Source organism: Poeciliopsis prolifica, unplaced genomic scaffold, assembly GCF_027474105.1.
Source record: "Poeciliopsis prolifica strain line A6 unplaced genomic scaffold, Auburn_PproV2 SCAFFOLD005, whole genome shotgun sequence".
Taxonomy (NCBI): domain Eukaryota; kingdom Metazoa; phylum Chordata; class Actinopteri; order Cyprinodontiformes; family Poeciliidae; genus Poeciliopsis; species Poeciliopsis prolifica.
In genome coordinates this window covers 6611682-6637638 of record NW_026562380.1, presented here as the reverse complement: position 1 = coordinate 6637638, position 25957 = coordinate 6611682, and positions in this window count along the sequence as shown.

The window sequence follows — 25957 nt, the reverse complement described above, 5'->3', positions numbered from 1 at the left end:
AATTCTGTACTTTAATAAGTTTTGACTTCTTGTTTCTTTGTATGTTTTATTTTGTTAACTTGCTACATTCAAGCCACATATTTATGATGTTTGGAAATAAAAGAAAAAATTATATATTTTTTATTTTGTCATGATGGACAATAAAAGGCCACTAATCAGGATTCTCCAGAATCCTGTAAGGTAACCCGTCCTCCCTGGGCCCTGGAGAAAAGCCCGTTCCTCTTGTGCTGAGGTGCACAAGTGGAATGTAAAACTACCACGACAATAGAGGTGGTACTTATGCCAATCATCAGCTGATCACATTTTCAGTCCGTATCATGTGTCAAGGGACAGCAGGAGAAGTAGGGAGAAAGAAGGCAGTCAGAGTGAGCTCAAAGAAACTAACCAGCTGTTGAAAGCTGTTCTTCCAGAACTGTGTATACAGCATGAGAGAAAAGTTGTAAAACATCTACAACCCCCATAAACATAAAGCCTATGCTCATTCGAATGCATTTCGTATACACGTTTTAGTGTGAAACAAAGAAGAGTGTATTGAGATACACTGTTCTCAGAAAGCAGCCCCAGAGGATTGTGAAGGAGACTAGATGGAGACATTAAATTCTACTTAAAATATTTTTGTTGGTTTGGCTCTACTCTAAAACAGATAATATCTACATCACCACTCCTCAATAAGTAGTTATTGAGGCTGTGAATGTGAATTTGGCCAGACAGTAAGTCTGACACTGGAGCTTGGCCAAATGAGAGAGAGCTGAGCTAATAGCAACCCTGGGTTTATTTCCATGTGCAGTGTGCTCTCAAGGTCATGGCGAAGGGCTTGTGGAGCAAAGATTCGCTGCTTATCTCCTCTGCAGGACAGACCGGATACCCCCATTAATCAACCAGAGTTGCTTACAGAGGTAAAGCTGTAAGTGAATGAATAAGTCAAGGTTTGTTTTTGTATTTAGGCACATGTATATACAATTTTTTTCACTTAAATTCCAAGGTCTAGATTTTGTCTCAGCTGATCTTTTAAAAATGTTGATGAAGTATATTAATAGAAGATGGTCCTCTTCTACTGGAAGATAACATCTCTTCATAAGCTTCATAAAACTACATTTCATTTTTGTTGGATAACCAATCAAGAACAAATGAAGGTATACTTTATTGCTCATTGCCTCGTGTTACCCAGGTTAAAATAGCCTTCACTTAAATAAAAGCCTTTTCATAATAAATAGCTATAAAATGCATAAATAGGAAATAGATACAGAATAAATAGGATTTAAAATGGTTTAAAATAATAAATAAAAAATATTTAAAAACATAATAATTACAGACACTGCAAATGCTCATAACAAAATATTCATGTTATGATATTTTGTTTGGTTTGAAACTGTATGACACAGATTTATTTTGTCAGCAGTTAAAATGGTCAGGTGTGAGATAAAAAATCTCTTATTCCGAAGGGTCACATTGACGATCTGACATAATAGAAAAGAAGAAGAAGAAGGGTCACATTGATGTGTAGTCCATGTGACCAGCTCCAGCCAATCGGATTGCTAGGTTCTCTGTCGCTAGAAAAAGAAGCAGAGAGAGCGAAGAAGCTAAAGAGTAAACCTTTTTCATGGCAACCGGAAGCTGTATCTGATAGGGCTGCGGCACTTCCTGTTTTGGTGACTGTAATTCAAGTACTCTGAAAAATGTGTAAAGTGTGTTTTAATTGAATATTTTTTGCAAAAGTCTAGACATTTAACTTTTTACAAAGCATTACAACAATTAACATACAGAAATAATTTAATCTGCAACACAAAATGGGCCTTGATAATTTGCCAAAACACAACAGTTGTGCCAGATTTGATTGACAGTTCCTATTAAAGTAATCCCAGATGTGTTAGCACTTTACTCTAGCGATTGCTCGCTCCACAATGATCCGCAGCTGAGCAATGGTCCGGGTCTCCTCTGTCTCTTCCTTGCTGAACTGACCAGGATGCCTAAATGGTGGAATGATGAGTTTGGCTCCAACTTCATGAAGGAGGTCTTGAATAAGAAAGTCTTTATCTGCCATGACTTCATCTCCCAGCTCAAGCAGAGGAAGGATTCCACTGACCTTCTTTATTTCTTTGTCGGAGATGCAGCCTGTGTACAACGCTGAAATAAATGTCACCAACCCACAGGGAGCATCTCCAATCAGCCCTTTCAGAGTGGTGTGGTTCTTGTAGGCAGAGAACGTTTCAGACTGTAAGGTGAGGGATGATGGCGTTTCCAGAACAACTTCTGTGCAGTCCAAGATGACACGGACATTTGGAGAAAACTTCTGAGGCATACTGGCTTTTACCTTCTCACGACTAATCCACAGGTTGATGGAAGAACACAATGAAGAGGTAGTTGGCCCAGCTGATGGTCACTCAGCTACAGTAGCTATGCTGACTTGAAACATGTCAGCAATGAGCTGCTCCTTCATGCCCACAGCAACCCTGAATGAGAACATCAGGAACTCATCAATCAGAGGCAGGCAGCGGGCAGGGCTGGCTTCAGCACATGCTTCCTCTCCAAGTTTCTGTGCGCTGGTCCAGTACACCAGGCGTGATGCAGAGGGTGCAATGGACTCCCAGAAGATCAGAAAAAACACATTCAGATGGAAATTTGGTGTAGAACCGGATCTGGTCATCAGAGGCACAGTAGCGGCTAAAAGGTGTGGCAGACAAATCCACGTTTTGAAGTCTGGCCTCCAACTCCTTAATATAATCCAGAGCTTCATCAAGTGCACCTGTAAAACCACAAAATAAAATGGAAAAACATACGGTTAGCAATAAGTCTTAATTATATATTTGAAACATTACTTCTGTGAAAATCAATACATGTTGTGAGTTGGAGCATGCATGTATACAGCCATTGACTTAATCTCTCCACAAAATACATAACCACATAATCTCATAATTTCATTATTATGTGATCATAATAATAATAACATTATTATAGCAACAGTTATATTTTACTGAAATTATTTTACATAGAAAATATATAAAATATATTATATTTTACCTGCGGGTGGATGTGCTGTGTCATGGTCCGCAGTAGCATCTTCAGCCTGGCTAGCTTTCTGAGAGACGACAAACTGCCGTTTCTTAGCCCTCTCGAAAGCAGACTCTCTCCTTGCCGGTGCAGTGAAGTTATTCCAGGCAAACAGGGAAGGAACAGCTCCACTTTTAATGCGGCTGGTGGTGGATCCGCTAACAAAATCCTCCGGCGTGAAGTGGCGGCTACATACGAAAGTGCTCCCCGTCTTTATGCAAAAGTCCGGACCTTCATCTCTTCGGATCGCCTGGATCCACTGCCTCCGTTGGTCCGGGTCCGTCGGGAACGCATGATATGACAGATAAGGCTGTTTTCTTGCCCCACATGAACAACCAGAGACTGAACAAAAACAACTGCGCAGAGACTGAGCCATTTTCCTAGCCTTTTAATGCTAACGCTACAGCCACCGGAAGTTGTCCAACCCCACATCCGCTTTCAAACCCGGAAGCGTGAAAAAGGTCTGTGAAGAATATTATTTGTGAGACAATTTTGTTTAATTGAAACGGAAAGATAAAGCAGCGCATTTACATTGTTCAGTGTTAAAAACCGTGGAAGTAACAGATGAGCTCTTGTGTGTAAAACATGGTCCTCCCACACATGATGTTCAGTCGCTGAATTGGCGAGTATACATACTGCTCTATTCAGCACAGAGCAAAGCTAAAATAACGTTTGTTATGCTTGTGGTTATTAAACCAGGCCTTTTTAAAGTTCTTCTGGAAGTTGGACCGGGAAATTCCGAGCCGATTGCTGATGTGGATTCTGCTATCGAGAAACAAGATGGCGAGCCATAATCCAGGAGCCCTGTAACTGCCGTCTCGCGGGAGCTACACTCTGCTGGACATTTCGAATCATCCAGACTGGTATGATTATGTTTTCCTACTTAGAAATAGCGGATTCAGAGAAACGGGATTAACCCTTCAGGATCATCATAGAGGAAGACTTTGGTTTGAAACACAAGTTATTCTGTTTTTTACTGGATTGTTCTGTTGTGTTTTATTTTCTTTCCTCTTTTGAACTGCATTCATTATGCATTGTTGGTGTGGAATGTAAAATTGTCTGTTAGGTCATAATAGAAACAAGAAATAGTTAAAATAGGAGATTAAAAAAAAATAATTTCTTAAAACGAACTAAATAACTAAAATAGATTTTAAAAGTTTAAAACCAATTAGATTAACAGTATTAACTTGAACTTAAATAGAACTATAACCTAGGTTTAAATAAATAGTGTCCTTTAATACCTAACATTATGTTTAAAAATTCAAACAAAGATTAAATAAATTATTCTGGAAGAACAAGGAACTATTTTGTGTCATTGTATGTCAACTGTTTGTAATTATATTGTTTTTTCCTAGTCTGTGGTCATTAATACACTTGCACATTTTCTACTCCAGTAGCCGAACCTAGCATTGGTCCTATTGTTGTTGTAACTGTAAACACATTGTGAGTGTTACACTCGCATCAAAAGAGAACTAAGGAACCTCTTGAGACATACTTAGGCTACTAGAGCCTGCAAGAATACAAGTTGTGCACCATTTGAAAGAAGATAAATGATAAAGTAAGAAAGTCGAGTAGATTCATCGACAACACAATTGCCTTCCTTAGTGCTATCACCTCTGCTCTCTCTGTCACTGTCTCTGTGTGTAATGTACTGTAAAATGGAGCTTGCTTCGCTAAGCCCCCTTTATTAGTTTTTCTTTTTGTACGGTCCTATTTGCACAAATAATTTCCTGCCCTCTTTGTGTTGGGTATGGATCAGTTGTCAGCATTCTCCTGCTAAAATTAACACTGGTGAAGTAAGGTAGAGCTTTGTTATTGTATGTTACGTGTACTGTGTGGTTTCACTTGGACAGTTTGACTGAAATAAACAAACATTTCCCATTAGTGTAGTGATTTGTGGTAAAAGTGCCCTGCCTTAAATACATCTTGGATTTGCGTCCTCTTTATTTTTAGCTAGCCCTATTCTTAATAATGTTTGTTTTTATGTGTGTGTCAGACTGAAAACACTTTGTGTTTGATTGTTGCTCCTGAATGAGCAGCTGTCTCTTTGCAGAACACACGGAAAGCCTTCTCGTGTTGGGGATAGCCACTTCTGCTCTGTTATGCCGAGAAGCTCTGCAAGTAAGGGTGGAACTTTGTTTTAAATTATGTTGTTACATTTAAGGGATCTGTGGTAATCTATATAGTCTAATGAGATGTGCTTTTTGCACTGATCTGACAGATTCTTAAGATGCTTAATATCAAGCACACCAACCAAAGGAATTTGTTACAACTCAATTATGGCTAAGCCAGGCTCTGAAAAATAAATTAAACAATCAAAGAGGAAATCTAACTCAAACACTGAATTATTTACAAGATTTTTGCAAAGCAATAACCAAAAATAATAGTGGTTATAGAGAAAAGAACTACAAAGTGACTTCATCTGCTTGTTAAAATTTAAACTAAATGTCAAATCCTTGCAAAAGTTTGATTGATGAGTGATATATATATATATATATATATATATATATATATATATATATATATAAACAAATGTATTCTTTGCTAAAACAAACCTGTTTAGAAATACTTACAAACTATCCCTTTGCCCATCTATTTATTCAACTATCCTCTTTCACTTCAGACCCTCAAACATGTGCCCAGACATCTCTCCTAGCTCCTTCAGGGAAAAAAGAAATAACAAAACATCCCTAAGATATAATCTTTTCACCACTTCCTGGTGCTACCCTTAGGCATCCTTTCAAAGGAACATGTTCAGAGACCTGGCTCCCAAATTGTCTGGAAGGCATCCTTGCTAGATTCCTCTGCTGCTATTTTATGTAGAGGGTCTACAACTCTTACTTTTTCCTTATTTCCAAATCAAACAGCCAAATATTGTTTTCCAAAAGATGATTTATAAGGAGCTCATTTTGAAAGGTTATACTTGCAATTTCATCCTAGTTGATAGTAGGTTATAACCACTGGATGGAGCATTGAAATGTTTTGACCATGAGCTTTGGCCTTTGCCTGATGTTGTTTCTGCATTGTTGCTAATTATTCACTTTATTCTGAAGACCTAGGGAGAGGTCAAGTACTTCACTCGAGGCAGAAGCTCAGGCATGGAGAACACAATTCACCCTTTCCCTGCTGAGGAATTTGGGTCCAGATTTGGAGGAACCTATTCAGTACTCTAACTTGTTGATTCTAGATTGCAACCGGGCATAGTGCATACTGCTTCAATAAATTTACCTTCTGTAAAAAGCAAAGCTCAACAAAGCAGAAAAGCTTTGCACCATGGTTGTGTCTGGAAAGTCTGTTCATAAATATAATGAACAGACAGTAGGGACCAGACTTGACCAGAAAGCAATCCGCAACTGCCATTGCAAACTAAGCTTTGATTCAAGTGAGAGTCCTGGTATTCCAAATCCCTTAAGCCCCCTCCAATGCCACAAGGGACATGACTGTAAGCATTTTACAAGTACATAAAAGACATGATTGGATGAGGTGACCCCCATGCATATCCATAAGAATTTAGAGAGCTTCCCTCCCAAGATAAACCACATTGTTGCATGTTTCTGCAATTTTAAACAACCACTTCTATCCTCCTTCCTGCCAATATCTTTATCTTTTGAGGCTGTAATTTGTCTGCACTTAGAACCCTCTCTGGTCCCCTTTCTAATATAGGAATATGTTTGGAGTAAACCAGTCCAGGCATTCTGTTTTGGACTCTGGTGTACAGAAATGCTGATTTTCCAACGCATAATAATGCCACACCAACTTGAATGGGACACTTTTTACTGTATCTAAAGTCGTCTTGTCAAAATAAAGATTGCAACTTTAATTGTTAGTCCCAGTGGTAAAATGTTTTAAAAATTCAGATCAAATGTCCTTTTTCTTTGACTTTTGAGATGACAATCATAGCAGGCAAATCAGATGCACACATGGTATTTTGCAGACAACCTTAATCTGATGTTTGGCAGTCTCCACACAACTTATCATGCAAAGTGCATCTCTTTTCAATGCTAAATGACATTGGAGTGTTCACATGAGAATTATCCACATGGATGAGCATCTGGGACAAATTTATTTAAGAACCACACCATCTGCAACTATTTCCAACAGGGAAAACCTTTTGAAAAATGATGGAATGTACATTAGGTAATTCACAGAGTGGGATTTAAGACAAAACAAAATATAAAACGCCCCCCACCCCCCAAAAAACAACAATATTACTCAAATCTGAGATCTACAGTTTTGAGCTGTAGGTCAAAACTTATATTGTCACAGTTCTCAATTGTAAGTAATTCCAAATGAAATACACTTAAAATTAACAGCTTAACAACAGAGATTTGTCACTGTTTTCCATATCTGTGACAACAGTCAAGTCTCAGAACTAATTTTAAAAAGTAAAGAAAAGAACACCAGTGTCTACATTGCAATCAAAATTAAAATGAGTTGGTTTTGTTTATGTATTACAGATTGTAATGCTATAATAAAATAAAATGCAGTTTCTACCATACCAATAAGTGTATTTGGGAGACAGACTGAAACAGGACTCACCAAAGTAATATAAAGTCAAGTGAGATTTTGAGTGTCTTAATAAATTGCTACTATAGAAGCATGTTTAACACTGAACAGACGGCATCAACAAAATCAATGGAAAATCTAATAAAAAATGTCTGAAAATAAACCCACAACCGGGAAGACTCTCGTCAGTCATGATTTTCAGTAACTGTGACACAAGAGATGGTCGTACTATTTAAGTCTTTCACATTCATATTTTTTTTGTCAAATTCTTCTTACTGCTAATCAATCTTCAATCTTTGCAATAGTTCAAGTTGTTCGAAAAATAGAACTCTGCATTTCATTTTTTCTGCTTTTAATTAAAGTTGATCAACACTGTAAAGAGAATATTTCTAGAACAAAAGCTAGAAAGTTTAATGTAAAATATTTCAGCTGTCACTTCAATCCTTTAAGATTTCTTATGTTTTGTTTTTTTTGACAAGTTTCATTCTAAATAAATGTTAATCACAGGCAAGGACATTGTGACTAAATGCAAACTGTAATGTTAATGAATTAGAGGAAAAATCTATTTAAACAGAATAGCTTAATGTGGAAAATAATTTCACTTTTAAAACCAAGTAACCACTAATAGATTTAATAACAAATAGCCTGTTTAAAGTCAGGTATCAGTGTCTTGATCCCATTTAATTTCAATCTGGACTTTAAGTTTTAAACCTTTGATTTTTTTTTTTTCCTTTGGGGAGAGGAGATGGAGTTCAGAGTTGGACTTGATGGTCTGCATCAGATCACACTTCTGTCATTACAATCTCAATTTTAAGATCCTAAGTTATTCTCCTGTATGACAGGGTTTTGCAGTAAACAGCAGTTTTAAGAAGGTTTGATCAGTTATGGCAAGTTATTAAGGTTCAAATCTTCTCTACCACCACATCCGTGGGCTGACAATATGTTAATTTTCTGAAATACTATTTATTTTATGCCAGATATCAGACAAACATCTTTCAGAAAGTTCTATGTTTATCTGGTCAGTCCACAATATGTCTTCCCAAGGTCTTAGAAATCATAAATATGATGTTTTTGTTTGCTTTGGTTTCTCTTTCTTGAGGTGGAATCAAACTCAAGACAACTGAGGCACGAGATAATTGCAGAGCTTTGAAGCCCTTGTCTAGGATGCCATGGACGATCCATTCTTGAAGTCAGTGATAGGCTTGTCACTTATGGGATTGTTCATCAATCCCATGAAATAAGCTGACAATAAGCTGACACCCATTATTTTATGAATAATGGGTGTCACTGGGTTTTGCTGCTCCTAAATCATACAAATCGTTTGTCATTATGTTTCTTGATTTCCTCAAATTCTTTTAAATTGAAGCATGAGGTTTTATATTTTTGGGTAATCTTGCCCCACCCTATGTTGTCAAGAAGAGTGTCTGGTTGGTTTGGACAGCTTTTTATCCTTAATAAATAAACTTATCAATTGGAAACTCCTGTAACTCTGGTTATCATCGTGTTAACATAGACGAAAAGTCAATTTGACATTGAACCAGTGAATAACACAAATTTGACACTTGCCATGCTGTTAAAATGTGAAGCTTTACCAAGTGAAAGCTGAAACAATAATTGTAAGGCCAAACTTGTCAACCTTAATAACTGTAAATGGCTCCCACCTATTTTTAGATACATTTGTTTGATATCTACATACAGAAAAGAAGTTGCCTTAAAGATCGGTGGCCTTCATCATATTGGCATTCCATTGTATTATAAATGTGTAGATTTGGAATACCTTTGCTGTTACTAATTGTAAAATATGAAGGCATGAATTTGGCAAGGTACATCTGAGTCTGGCGCAGGCTGCTTTGATCACATCTTTACAATGACGGTCATGTGTGATCCTGCTTTAAGCTGACAGTGCAAAGCTTAGGCCTGTGCAACAATGCAAGGAGAAGACCATGAGAAAAGATCAGAGTTGAACAAGGGTTACATTAGGCAATGGAGAGTCAGTTGAGAACCAGCCAGATGGTTTGTGAATGTGATACTAAATTATGCACGTAAATGTCTTCAATTGATGCGTTTAATAAAATTACTTTGTACTGATACTGATGAGATGCAGAGTGAAATAAACACGACAGTTACTCAATCTTTAGTTATTCAGTCTTAATAAAATATAAAGAAAACTTCATATACATTTTTCAAGACTCAAAAAGCAGCTGTTCTTTCAGTGCAGCTCTTAAAGATCCTAAAGATTCTAATAAAGATGACACAAGAAGAGACTGTCTTCAGTGTCCTTAGATATTCTTGGTCATAGTCATATATTAATGGAAAAGATATGTCCCTGAAAAAAGCTTTTACTCCATCCAGGCAGAACAAACCTTAAATAACTCACACACCACAGCTAGCACTCTGCAAGTAATCCTGAAGACCTAGTTTGACATTTTTCTTCTCCTTTTAGGAAGCCAATGGATGATTTATTAGTTTGTGATGAGTCTCAGATGTGTCAACTGTGCAAAATACAGACCCTCATCTTTGACTGATTTACCGGTAAAGACGGTAGAGGGTTTAATTTAATTTCATGGTCTTTTGAGGAGTTTCATTTTGCACATTTCAACTATAAAACCATGTTTTTCTCTGCTAATTAAATGACCTTGCTTTCTTTTAAAAAAAAAAATTGTTCTGTTGAAAGTGTGTGTTGCCTGTCAGCACTTCCTATGGTAACCATACACTTGGCATCTAAACCCATCTTCTGCAACAAGACAAGTCTCCTCTAATCTGGCCATACAGGCCCATGGAGCAAAAAAGTTAATGCCATTTTTCTTAACAAGCTCATCTACCATCTAGGAAAGGAGACTAGAAGAAGACGGTTTAAATCCTCTAATCTGGAGAAAAAAACTTTGTGATTTAAGCAAGCCTCTAGCACCAAGAATAACCTTAATCATCTTCACGTAATTCTTCAGGATATTGTCAGTTTGAACAAAATCAAGACTCACTCTTCACACAGAAAAAAAAAAGAAAGGCTCGAGATTATTTTGATTCCATCCCCATTGCAGGCTTTGAGGGAGGCATGAGGGCCTAAAATGAAGCAGTTGGCAGTATTGGACAGGGACTTGTTGTCATGATAACACAGTAGAGGATGGAGCGGAATGGGTTGTGTTCATTAGATGAAATAGCAGGAGGGTTTTATTTGGGTATTACCAGGATTAATTGGATTCAAGTGATCTGCTGATAATGTGACACTGTCAAGCTGAAATATGAATTTGGCGTGACATCCAACAGGGTTATGAGGCTGTTTTAAAGCCAGCAAGCTTTTTATATATATATATATTCTGACTAATTTGACTGCTGGTTCCAATTTCTAAATATATGCAGTGAAATCCAAAAGTACTCATACTTCCTAAACCGTTTTTTATTACAATCACAATAAAAAATATTACACTGCATTAAGGTTTTACAGAAGAGACATACAGTTGTGTGTAGTTGTGAAGAATAATATGATGTTTAAAGTTTTTTTTAAAATTATTTTACATAAATCTCTGCCATGGCTACTGTGAAGATGCATTTACCCTCTTTCACTCTTTTAAACCTTAGTTTTATTCAGTGCAGTCAACTTCTTTCAGAAGTCACCAAATTAGTGACAGAAAGTAGATTAGCAGCATGACACAACTGCTAATCTACCAAGATATTTCCATCCATCCAGACTAGGCAAGGAGAGTATTATTCAGAGAATGAGTCAAGATGGATATTCTAACTCTGGAGGAAGTACAAAGATTCACAGATAAGGTGGGAGAGTATGTCATCACAATGAGCAGTTATTCATTTTATATGTTCAGTCTATGTGGAGAAGTGGAATGAAGAAAACATTGCTAATTCGCAATAAAAAAGTTATTTAAAGTTTGATACAAGCCATGTGGGAGACATAGCAAATAACTTGGTCTTATGATTAGAAATTGATTAACACTGAGTTATGTATTGAGAAAAAAAAAAAAAACAATTCTTCATCACTCAGTTGCCATAGTGACACACGTGGAGGTGGCATTATGCTTAGTGGAGACCTTTTTGCAGCAGTTGAAGGGAAACTGATCAGGGTTCTGGGAAGATTGATGGAGCTGAATACAGTGAAGAAAACATGTTAAGGACAAAAAAAACAGTCTTGGGATTTGGACAGAGCTTTACCATCCAACAGGATGGGCACCATGAGCTTATATTTTATTTTATTTATCTGGAGATAAAGTAGTGTTGCCTTTTTAATCAAATTTTAAACTTAAATCCATAGTAGTTCCACATTGAAGCTTAAATCAGTAAAATTGTCTTTGGGTCAGTGCTAAACAGTGGCAATCTTTGGCAAGCAAAACATCATTGCTCAAACTGACAATTGTCACAGTCATCACATCATTACTTTGAGCCTGCAGGTCTAAACTCAGTCAAAATCCCTTTGCCAAAACTTGAAAGCAGCACACTCTTTTCATGTCACATTTGCCACTGCCTCCGGTGTCTCAGAGTATCACTGTTCCTCTAATAGCATCCATTTGGAGACATTGCAGTATGGCCAGCCAGAAAATAGCAGAGGTCTTGACTGCTGAATTGTCTTTCACTCCTGATAACAATAATCTGAAGAGACTTTAGTCACTGAGGCAAATAAACAATTAACCTCTAAAGTCATCCACAAGCCCATTTACTCCCATTCTTGTCAAATGGTTAAATTCATCATTCTATATATTTACTTTTTGGACTTTTTTTTCCTGTGCAGCAGCATAAGCAAGTTTCAGCACTGAAAATACATTAAAGAATTTTTAAATTGTCATTTGATTGCTGCAACGAATGTAATGCAAATATATATATATATATATATATATATATATATATATATATTATATATATATATATATATATATATATATATATATATATATATACAATTAATGTGAATGAAAAATAACTAAGATTTTATTTCATTGAACCCATTTACTGTAAAACAAAGATTTCATTTCAAATCTGAGATTACTGTTTTACTTTTGGTACCCTTGTCACTTATAACATGCAGGGGTATTTGAAGATATAGTGTCACAATCACTGTGAAAAACAAAATATTTTTCTTTTATCAGATCAACTGTGCTGAATGAAACTTTGTATACTAGTTTAATACAATGTATTATTATCTTTATTATCATTACTGCTTTATTTTTTTAATCAATTTTACCCATTAAATAGAGGCGTATATCTTATTGCTACAATGACTATAATTTAACTGCGTGTCACCAGTTGATAATAAACCAGTAAGCTGAATTTAGTAATCTGCTTTACTTTTTGCTGGGTAAGTGTCAGAAATCCTCTTGTGTTTGCTGATTATTAATTATTCTTCCACATAACACACAATATTCATCAATTTTTTTTTACATTTTTCTGTTGACTGAAAACACTTCTTTACTGGAAACAATGATGGGTAAAATTAAGTCAAATGATATATCTGTTTCATTTGATATCGATTAATGAAGAAAACTAAATTTCTAAAATTGCAGGACAGAAAAATGCAAAGTGATTAGTTAAATAAATAATCTTTATGAAGTCTGCAACATATGTCTCTATCATTTTGACACACCAACTGAAACTGAAATACACAGAGAGCAGTGATGCACAAGCTCAGCAGGAGGGGAGCAACAAACCTTGAGGCAATACTGCTTTGAAATTTACAACTCTAATTATATTCAGATTTTAATAACTTATTTATCAAACTCAAATCTTTGGAAGTGAGATAGCTAGATTTCAGTACTAACTGTTCACCATTTAATAATTGATGACGTCTTATAAATGGTCTGCCAGTAATTTATCTAACATTTATTCTGATAGTAAATAAAAAACAAATTTCATTTTGCTAAGTTAGTCTTTTTCAAACATGTAAACAACACAATGTGATAAACTGCAGAGGTGCATTTACAAAGTATGAGAAGTGCTTCAAAATTGTTGCCTGAAGCAAATCTGAACAAGCTTGCATGTATCTGTTGTGAGGTAAGCTCCAGGAGTTCTCTGATTAAAGAATGCTTTGCAGTGTGACAGAATATTCTGTCATTTGAGGTACCAAAACAAGACTAACATGTGAGCGTGTTGAATAAGCAAATATAAATGGAAATTTAAAAAAAAATTCAACCCTTTTTTTTCTTGCTGCAATTTGGACTTTTCAAAAGGACAATTAAGACAATAAGAACCACTGCCATTTTTTGCAAATCATGAAATATTAACATTCAGTTAATATATATAAAAATGTTGTTATAGTTTAAAACAAACAATACAAATCCTGGTCCCCTGATGAGGTACATGTACAGATTGTCACATTTCATCAGGATTTACCTTTCATACGACCTAAAGATGATGCAAAAGAGTAAACTCAGCATTGTTACTGAACTTTTATAATCATAGTGATTACAGTTCTGAGGTGAAAATATACATTCTAATTTTATTCCATGGTTTTAGAAGTTAGTATTCATCTACATAATACTGACAGCAGTTATATTTCAGTTTAAGGAGCAGATCATTAATAGTGACATGGTATAATTTGCATGGTGTTGTACAGTGCCCAGCAGCAGGAAAATCTGAGGTGTCAAGAGCAAAAGGAGCTGCTGCAACAAGGCTGGGGGGAAATTTCTTTGTGCCAGCTGCCAGTATAATTATTTTCTTGCTGAATTATGCATCAGTGGAAAGGGTGAGCAGTGTTGGACTCAGAAAGATAAAGAAAGAGTGGACAGAGAAGTCATGTAAAGCTCATGAAATAAATAATACTGGCATGTCAGAAAATCCAAGTTAAATCTTCAGCATTGCTGGATCTCAGTAACAAACTGTCCTAATCCAGTCACAGGTATCTGAGAGCCCATCCACACAGAAACATTTTTTTTTTTCCAAAAACACTGTTGTTTTCAACAAATTATAACAAAACTCATATGAGGAGCCAAATAAACCTAGACCCCTGACTGACTTGGTGTTGAACCATGTTGAACTGGACAAAGAAAAACAAACATACATCAGAATTTATATGAATTTGACCTGCCAGGATGATGGTGATATAAATTAGCCTCAATACCCCAAGCCTTAAAACTTTTACAGAGCAGATCAGTTGTAATAATATGCCATTTATTACTACTACTTTATTAATCTATAACAACCTCATTAAATTTAGATTTGTATGCACGTGTTTTTTTTTTTTTTTTAATTTCTTCAAAATTTGATAATTTGTTATTTTTTCCCTTACTTTTTTGAGGGAAAAATTCAACCATAAAAACAGATTCATTGGTCAAAACCCTCTGGATGTTTAAAAATGTATTCTCAGTCGGGTCATGTCTTATCGTATCTGCGCCAACTGTCAGACACTTAGCCATGGCTCTCTGAACATGCTGCACTGCCACTGTGTAAGTGTCATTCACCTTGGACTGGGATGCATTTGAAATCACAGAAGTGTGAATATAGGAGTCTCCCTTTGGCAAAAAGCACAGATGGCACAACATTAAAGCGTGCTCTGTTTGTGCCCTTCCAAGGTTTTATTTACTTACTTTTTAACAATAACTGATTGAAATTTCTAGAGCCTTACAGGACATTTAATGAAAATCCCTATTCAAAGTAATTTTGTGTTAAGAACTGAACTTAAACAGGAAGATCAAATCCAATTGCTCACCCTGCTTCAGAAAGCCAGGGTCCCTTTGCAGCCATATAATGTGCTTACTGAAGCAGAGAGCAGAGATTGAAGGGGATAACTTCAGAGCCCAAGGACCAGGTGCTCCCAGCCTTTAAATTCTAGGAAGGGAAGAGTTTCAGACTTTGTCAGCCAAGTTACAAACCAACAAGTTTGCATGGAAAAACATGCCAAAACACAACGGATTTCACAAGCAACTAACTGCAAGGCAACAGTTTATTCTGCATAAAAAGAACAGTCCTGGAAATTGAGCATCAGCCAAACACCCGCTTTGCTTGCTCCCACTGAGTCATGGTTGTTGATCTAGAACCTACTGGCTTTAACTTGAGTATAAGCGTATTTATGATTTCATTTCTATGCATGTTCACAATTTGAACACATAAAATTTTTAAAATGTCTCTGGACCAATATCTGGAAAGGATCTGTGTAAGTAATATTTGAAGTTTTGCAGTAGCTTACATTATTCTAACATACTTGCAAAGCACTCATTCCTGGTAGAATATTAAATGATAATAATATATTATACTAATATAATATTAGGTCAAATGTGCATAAAATCACAAGCTGTTAGTATAAAGATTATTTGTGTTTTCTAAATATGGAAATATTCCTGTGGGATAGCTATCTGCTAACTGGGTTCAGCTCTTTTTAATTTCTAGAAGTCATTATTATATCAGTTTTATGAGCAAATTCAATTTTATAACCAAAAACATTTATTTTAGCAACCTCACTGTGGGGGTTAGATGTTTCCTGACACTTAAATATCTATCTATCTATCTATCTATCTATCTATCTATCTATCTATCTATCTATCTATCTATCTATCTATCTATCTATCTATCTATCTATCTATCTATCTATCTATCTATCTATCTATCTATCTATCTATCTATCTATCTATCTATCTATCTATCTATCTATCTATCTATCTATCTATCTATCTATCTATCTATCTATCTATCTACTATCTATCTATCTATCTATCTATCTATCTATCTATCTATCTATCTATCTATCTATCTATCTATCTATCTATCTATCTATCTATCTATCTATCTATCTATCTATCTATCTATCTATCTAGATATATATATTAAGGCTCAACACAAATACACATACACACATACAGAAAAGACGTTATTTTTCACCAAGGAACATCACTTGGTGAAAATTGTTTTTTTTCAAAGAAGAAATGATACATGATATTTTTTTCTTTTTGGGTGATTTTTGCTCCCAATTCCTTGTCAGAAAAAGTCTGTCTTGGTTTGCAGTAGTTGTAGTCAGTCGGCATGGCAAGCCAGCACAAAAATCTGTTAGTGTGAGAGGAGGTGAAGACTGTTTACAATTGTGTGAGGGGAACAGATCCGACCCAAACTCAGTCGCAGTCAGAAAAACATGTTTGACTTTTTGGAGCCAAATCTGTAGGAAGTCAGGTTGTGTGAACTGATTACCAGCTGAACTGCAAACATGTGTTGCTGACAGCCAATAAACAATAAATGCTAGGCATAAGTTTGGCTGTGAGCCATTTTGTCTATTTGAAGACCTTATTTTTAACTAAAAAACCTTAAAAACATGTATGCAAAGCTTTAGTTGATATGTTCAGCTGGCTTTCTTTGGTTTGCCAAATCTTGCTGTCTGTCATTCCTCACGAAGTCCAGTGAGTGTGTGGTTCCCATTCAATCATAGCAGAGTGATCTACTGACACTAAAGTGTAAACTTGTGTATTGAGCCTAAACACGCTGAAAAAGTATTTAACATCTCTATGAAACACGCAAACAAATAAACAGAATTGAATGTGAAGCTCAGTCAGTACTGACTGACAAAAATGCTACCCAGATGGAGCGCTGGAGCACAACTCTCACTAAAATTGTGTAAATGTTATTCTTAGCTTGGACAGAATTGAGAATCCTGTGGGGACATAGAAATAGCAGTTGAATTATGGTTTAGGTAGGTTTAGGATAAAATGATTAAGATTTCCGTTCTGATCATTGAAGATTAGGGTGAAGCGGTGAATGTAAGCCAATGGATTATGTGTGTTCTTGTGTTAGGAGTGCTGTGTAAACCTTGAATTCTTAAATATTTGACATTTTTCGGGGCAATGGTTGCAAGGAGTCTGTACCTGAAGAAGGTCCTGTGAATTTACTAATGTTACCAAAACAAATTAATATAATATGTATTTAATTGTAAATAATTCATTTCACATCTCCTGTTTCTTGATATAATGTGGCAGCAGGGGTAACCTTTGGAAGCTATTAACTATGGTGGAGTTTTTTTTTGCATGTGGAAACCATGTAAATCAGATTACCTTATCATGTTGTGATCATTGGACAGACAGACTGGTTTCCACTCTGTCCTCCTGTAGAGATCTCATTCTGCAAGAATTAGCACTGGGACAAAATCCCAGAAAGATCTGAATGCCAGTTTTAATCTCTGCCTGAGCCTACAGCCCATCACTAAGGCCGGTAATCTTGCTGAGGTGGTTTTGTTATCTTTAGTGGAAAGTATTTGGCCATCACTCTTGGCTCCTGGCACATGATAGGTTTCCTTATTTTGCTTTTTCTTTTGTGTGTTTACCTAGCACACACTGTTTCTCTTTTACTTTTTGTGATTCAGTTTTTTTCTTTGCGACCCATTTTCATGATCTGTATCATGAATAGGTATAATTATTTCATTAGCTTTTCTTGACAGAAGACCATTCTGTTACAGTTCAGTAATTGATTTGGGAAAGTGCTTACTGGTGAAATGAGAGAAAAATATTAACCTAAAATGACCGGTGGGTTTCATTATAAAGAATGGTCAACTTTTTTTTCTTTGTAATCTTAAGGAATTAAATCAACTCAAATGTATCACTAATAAAATATTATGTACATAATCTCTTAAAGATTCTGGATTTTTTTTCAATGATAGTGCTTGGTCACCTCATCCAGACATTTGTGAGTCAATACAGACTCAAAGTTTAATGTATTATACTTTTAGTCTTTTTCACCTTTCTCATCAGACAAGAGATTCTCCATCATCAGCAGAGAGCCATTAATGTGTCTGCTGCTTAATGGACTTGTCAGAAATCCAAAGACAGACCAAAGATAGATGATAAATACTAAAAATACAGAAGGTTAGGAGGGGGGGAATGGTGCAAGAGGCTTAAGGGGTTACCCTGACTCCACATTGATTCACCTGTCAAAGAGTGGACTCTAATTTTCTCTCCAACAACAAATTACTTCCACATAATATCTTCTGTAAAAACAATGCTTAAGAGTATGTAGGTGTGGCTGGAGTCATTTTCACTAAGTGTGTCTTGATCCTTAGAGCTTCTATTTTGTGCTTTTTTGTTCATTTCTGCTTTTGTTTAGTACTTTAACCTTAGTTTCATTTTTTTGTTGTTTTCTTCTGTTTTCTATTGCAACTGTTTTGAGGCTGTTGTGTTTTTTTCTTTGATCTCATAATTCTAGTTTTTCTTCTGTTAGTTACATTTTTTCCTGTGTTTCCCTTTTCAATGGAATATATAGGACATTGATTCATAGCACGAAAAACACTTTACAAACAAAATGTAAATCCACACATTCCTTATTATTCAAATTTGTTACAAAAACTTATGTGAGAATACCCAGTACTTCGTACAGGACTGGCAACGTTCCCATTGCATACCCCACCAGCACCATCCTCTTCACGACCCTTCAAAGACAAGTAGATATAGATGGATGAATTAATATATTATAGAAATATAATTTTAAAATAAACATCCAATCTGTCAAAACCCTGACATCATTTTGCCTAAACTGCACAGCCTCACAACAAAAAGAAATTGTTTTTTGTTTGTCTTAGTGTGTCATAAAAGTTATTTTTTGCAACAACTGAAGTTAAAATCACTCTGCGTGAACTTTAAAAACTAACATTGCTGTTTTTACTAAGGATAAATCATTTCTCTGCAGACAGTAGAATGTGTTTTAACTCTACATGAGATGAATTAACAATTTATTTGCAGTGCATCCTGCAGTAAGCCAAAATGTCTTTGATACTGTCTTCTTTACTTACTCATATTTATGCTTTCTCATTTATGTTGTCAACTCAAGCCTGAAAATCAGTTAGCCACATGGGAAATGACACTGATGTTGCTGTGAGGTTTTAGGTTTGCACTACCCTTCTCTCTTGCTCTGATTTGGGGAACTCAGCGGCATTAGTATACATAGCTGCACAACTCTAGTCTGCTCTGTCTGCACACAGCGTCCTATTGTGCATTTCAACAGGCCTTTCAATTTCATTTCTATCACCTTTAACGCATCTCTATCTAGACATAGCCATGGTGAATTCATATTTGATCAGTGAGAAATTCATTACACCCTATTGCAGAAGATCAAATGGGTTTGATATGAGAGAACAAACATGATGTCAAAGCTGCTTTTAACAAATGTGCAGCGTGTTTTAATTACCTATATTTTACAGTGCAAAGCACTAGTAGCTGCACTTCAATTAGTAATGTTATAAATTATTTAAATGTATATGCAAAGGATTTGACTCATTAGTGTAAAGTAAGGTTAGGTTACATGTCCAGAATTAGCACAATTTATTTTTCTGGGTATATAACACCAAATCAGTTCTCTAGTTTGGATCATCAGAACACACAGAACTGTGTCTATATGTTTCTTCACACATGATTCAAATAAATTGGTCATTATCAGATATCTGTAGAAATTTACAACACACTCAGGTGCTAATTGATAGTAGACCCAAGGCCCTGTCCACACTAACACAGAAATCCTGTAAAGCAGATTTTCAGCTGCTTCTATCTTCTGTCAATTGAATTTTTGGTGACAAAAAAAGAAGACTCCTTTAGAAAAAATCTTTCCAAAATAGATATTTCATCAGCTCTGTTTATGGTGTGTCCACACAGTCTCCGCCTCCAGGAAGCAATTGTTTCTCAACAACCGAGAGCCCAGACCCTGTACAAAGCAAACAGCATAGTACAAAGAGCTGTTTTTCTCTAAGCTAAGTCTAATCAAAATTTTATAGAATTCAACTTAAACGTTAGCGCTAGCATTTTATTATTACCTTGTTTCTCAAACTGAAATAATTGTATCTAACATAGCACTGTCAATAAACAGATTTTTGGTTAAAAAAAAAACATAATAATAACAACCTTCTGACTGACTTTTTATAGCCTGTCTTTCAATATTTCTTTTTGGCTTAGTGTTGGGTCAAGAACGGGCAAATTATATTTCTAAGTGGTTGTGGTAATTATAACAGATCATGTTAACTTGAACCGAGAGGCCTGTTCATAGTTTTAATCAGAAGCTGGATTATTTATACACAAATTATTAGGAAAAGGTCATTGCTAGTTCAAGTTTCCCAATGGTTCCTTTTCGGATTTTGATAAATCCATGCAGGGAATGCTCCAGCAAATCACACAAATGGATACACCAAGCAATGTTAGACTGGTGAAATGGACTATCTCAGTAATTGAAAACATAAGTCATGGCCTCGTTTGCCTCTTCTGATCCCAAGAAGCTGTTTCATTGAAGAAATCACACTGTGGGAGAGGGAGACATGGTGTTCAACTGTTCTGACTGTTCCAATCTCACAGATTAATGAGTCACAGAGGTCTGTGCCCCTAGGAAAAGAGAACACATGATCCTTTATATCAATAAAAAAGGACATTTATCCGTCATTCTATTGATGAAGTGAGATGGCCTATTTGGAAAAGGGCAAAATTGCATTAGAGGTTTGCTCGGATTCTTCTAGTGGTTTTCCATATGTCACTGACTTATTCACAGCATCTGTTTAAATAAGGTAATTTAAGCGACAACACTATAAATCTCAATCAAAACCTTTGGAGATATTAAACTACAAAAATTACAAATACTGCACATGTGTGAAATAACTTCAGAAACTTAAGAAGCTTTAGTCACTATAACAATCAATGTGAAACAAATTTTAATCATGTATGCAACTGGAAATCGGCAATAAGCATTTATATTAAATTAAATTACTTTAAATTTCATTAACAAAATCCAATTCACCTTTTATTTACAGTACAGACCAAACGTTTGGACACAACCTTCTCATTCAATGTTTTTTTTATTTTTTTTTATTTTCATGACTATTTATAAGGCAAGAAACCCCACTTATTAACCTGACAGGGCACACCTGTGAAATGAAAAGCATTTCAGGTGACGACCTCTTGAAGCTCATCAAGAGAATGCAGAGTGTGTGCAAAGCAGTAATCATAGCAAAAGGTTGCTACTTTGAAGAAACTACAATATAAGGCGTATTTTCAGTTGTTTTACACTTTTTTGTTTAGTACATATTTCCACATGTGTTTTATCATACTTTGATGCCTTCAGTATGAATCTACAATGTCAATAGTCATGAAAATAAAAGAAACTCATTGAATGAAAAGGTGTGTCCAAACTTTTGGTCTGTACTGGACTTAATGTTATATTAGAAAACAAAATCTTGATCTTTAATACTTGATGACTATGGAGAAAACACATCCACAAGTAAGAACAATAATGTGTTTAGTAACAATATAAATATTGCATTAAAGAGTAATGGTATGATACAGCTTTACTGAATAACCCAAAAAAGTAAAGAACCACTTCTTAACTTTAATATACTTCTCCTAAAACAAACTAAATGTTTTTTGCTCTTTCAAACTCAGTTGCAAAAATTGATACATATAAAGATTGACTATTTGCACTCCAAATTTAGAGTATGCCGGTTTAACATGAAAGCAGGGGAGTTTTTTTTTTCTTTCTAGGTATCAAGAACACATCTGAAGACAAACAGAAAAAATCCTGCTCAACCAACTGTAGGTTATTTTTACTTTTACTTTTAAGATATAACACTTACTACTCACACTTACATTTGAATCTTCTGTCCTTTCTCATGTACCATAAACCTCCAAATAAAATTTAATGGATCAAACTGGTATCATGTCCTGGATGCCTCTCTAGTGAGGTGTTTTGAGAAGCCCCATCGGGATGAGATCCAGAGGAAGACCATGGATACGGTGGAAATATGGTGATTCTTGGATATCCTAGGAATGCCTTGGGATTCTTCTGGAGGATCTGGCCCATATGGCTGGGCAGTGGGAATTCTGGGCCTCTGTTTGGCTGCTGCCTGTATCAACTCGATCCCAAATTAAATAGAAGGTAATGAATGGATTAGCTCAGTTTCTCTTGAATTTATTACTCCTCTATGGTTATGCTGCATATTCTTAAATATCTCAAGCGTTTGTTGTGCTAGTCCTGCCAGCTTGAGCAGAAAGAAAGCATTAAGCCTGATGAAAAATCTCCAGAGAGACCAGTGCATCTCAATTCAACCATACAATTAGTGATCTCATGTGGAAATAAAAGCTTGCTCACTCTGTACAAGTTGAAAAAGACTGCATCAATAAAAGCATCCTGTTTGCTCTGTTCAATGCAGAGCTGTAGGCAATTTTGCATCGCTTACTGGAAAGAAAGAGTTCACACGCTGGTGAAAGTGAGCCGACAGCCCCTCCTGCTATTGAAAAACCTTCTCCAAGGAATAGTAACCAGTATTTAAAGCAATAGAAGTCCTCAACTAAATCTGTTTAGTAACTATATGCTTATAAGCAAAAATAAGACGTTTTAATTAAACTCTGAAATGATAGAGTTGTTTCATAATGCCAATAACCATGTTCTTTGAACAATAATTCAAACAGAACAGATCAAATCATTATGACTTAAACAATTCTGACAGAGTTTTCAGTGTGAATACAGACCATGCTGCTTCTCTGCATGTCACACAAGTAATAACAGTAAATGGACAATGTCAACTTATCATCGCAACAGGAAAGCTAGAACTTCATTAACATTGTATGAGAGAACACACCATATTTATTTGCTCGTTTATGACAAGAAAATATAATTTAATGCATGTCACATAATGAAATATTAGTCTTTTTGATCCTGACTTGTAAACAATAAACAAGCTCTGGAGTGTATTCAATGAAAATTTAGAATCAACTGTCTGCAGCTTCTTTTATCAACATGAATGAATTTGTTTTACCCAGGCAGGGACAAATGTAATTATGATTCTTAATTGAAACTGACAGTAAATTACAGGGAGGGGAGAGGGATAAAATGGCCTCTTCTTCATGCTGATGAGTAAATTACTGCCTGTGTCATCAAACTTAAATATAATTTGCCTTTTTCTTTTTGTCTTTTGCCAGTTTTGCCTTTGCAGACACACAAAGGGGATGTTTGGTGGGACGGATATACACTTTCACATACACTCGAACAATGAGCTCAGTTAAACTCAGCTTACTCAATCAAGATACTTGCACAGGGATAATGTTGTTTCTGCTGGAGAAGATATCTGTGCTTATTTTACATAGCAATCAGTGTTAGGTTCCAGCCTAATGTGGGCAATAAACTTCTTAATGCTGAAGAAATGCTTAATGGCTCATAAATGTGGCAGCTGGAAAGTTTGATCACTGCTTTTTTTTTTTTTGCTGCAGATACACTAAGATGGTTCAGGCTAAAATTCCTTACACAAATGAGATGAGTATGTTCAGTCACATTGTGAATTTGTGTTATTAAAAAATAAAATGAGTAGACTGATATGAAAACAGAAAACATGAACAATTTATCCCAGATAATATTATCATTATTAACAAAATCATATGTATATTTTATTTCTTGAGTCCTATATAGTTTCTCCATGTCAGAGATTCTCATTTGAAATAAGTAATAATTTCCAGACACAAAGATATATTCTTTTTCCATAGATCTATTCATATGGTGATGTATTAAAGTAAACGCTCCTAGCAGGACCTCTGGGGTTTTGAAAGTATATTAGTTTTAATTATTTTTATGCTGTTTTTAAGCAACAGAAACAATTGTAATGAAATATGTACGGATTGGCTTTTATAATCAATTCACATTGAGTTTAGATGATTCATAGACTGACGATCAGAGAACGATTGATAAAAGAAACAAGGAGAAAAAATAACACATCGTGAAAGCAATGGAGGCTGTGTGTTAGTTTTCTCATCTGATCATGCATATTAGTGAACCTGAGAAAAGTAGAGTATCATCGCATTTTTGTCAGCTCTTTACTCTTTTGCTGTGTGAAAGTTGAATATATGAGGAGAAAGACAAGGCTGTGAGCTGGTTGCTGATTTTGTCTGCATGCTGCACTGCATAAATATATCCACAGCTTGGTTTTCAGAAGACAGTAAAATAAGAGGAAAAACTCTGTGTGCAGTGCTTTTGTTTTCAATATATAGACTTATGAGTTATTCTGCTTGTGTTAGTTCACAGAAAACAAATCAGGAACAAGGACATCTAATACTCAGACACAGAACTTACCATTACTTTATGTGTGCATAAGAGATCAACTGGAGAGACTGAGACTGGAGGAATGTTCTGATGTTTGAGTAAAAAAGCAGTATAGCACTGTGATTTGAAGCTACATTGGTAAAAATAAAAAAATACATTTGCTTTACTTAATGTAGTTTAGGAATGACAAACAGACTGTAAGTTTAAAAAATATATATTTGAAGGAACAGCATGTTATATTACAATAATATCTAAAATAAAGTACATTTATAGTGATTTGCTGGATAAATAAAACAATCCGTCCCTCCCTGAACCTAACAACTCATTCTGCCAGATGTGGCAACAGCTGCCATCAACCATTTATAGAATCTGGCAATGGGTTTGTTACATTGATGTGGAGGATATTTGGAGCACTCTTTATGGCAGAATCATTTTAATTCAATCACATCAGCGAGTTTTTGAGCATGTTGAATTTGTCCAATGTTTTCTAACAGGTACATGATTCCAAACTCTGACAATATCAGCACCAATCAGAAGTGAACTTGCTAGTGTGCACATATCTGTATAATGGGCTCCCTGGTTAGCTTTTGGGATAATATAGAATCAAATCCTGCTCCTTCACTACATATTCCAGTAAATATGATCAAACCACACAACTCTTCAAAGAAAACATTGATTTCAAAAATTCAAAAATCCACTACACCAATGTAATTGAAAGATTCCTAAGTCATTCTGTCCTAATTAACTTATTCTTATCAAGACACATGAAGATCAGTTTTACAGCTTTCGATACAGTGTCCTGAGAAAAAGTCCAAACAGATGAAAGAAAAAATGTATAATTTGTGGGCAAAAACCTGGTACACTAAAGACGGCTTTTTGGCTAGGCTCAAGCCCGAGGTTCCACTTTGCTGCAGCACAGTGGGGAAACCACCTAGTCAGATTGAGAGCAGAAATTATGGCCAGATTTCTGTTGAAACTTGACTGCAATCCCTTTGTGAACTTGTTTTGGTTTAGCCATGGCCAGTCACAAATGGTAAATGACTTATACTTTCATACCAAGTCTGGGGGATACCAGAATGCTTCACACTACATCCAGTCATTCACCCTGATGGTGGTAAGCTACTGGATTGTAGCTACAGCTGCCCTAGGGTAGACTTACAGAAATGAGACTGTCTGCACTGGTCCCACAAGGACATCTGACCACCACCAGCAGGCAAGGCGGTTGAAGTGTCTTGCCCAAGGACAGAATGACTGAAACAGACGGAGCAGGGATTTGAACCAGCTCACCGATTACAAGGCAAACTCCAAGTCACAGACATTCACATGTGAGTTAATGCTCCCTTCTGCCCAGCTGAAATGCTGCTGGGAATAAGCACGTTAGTTCCCATCCCTTGCATAGACATCAATGATGTCAGAGGGATTTCTCAGCACTACGAAT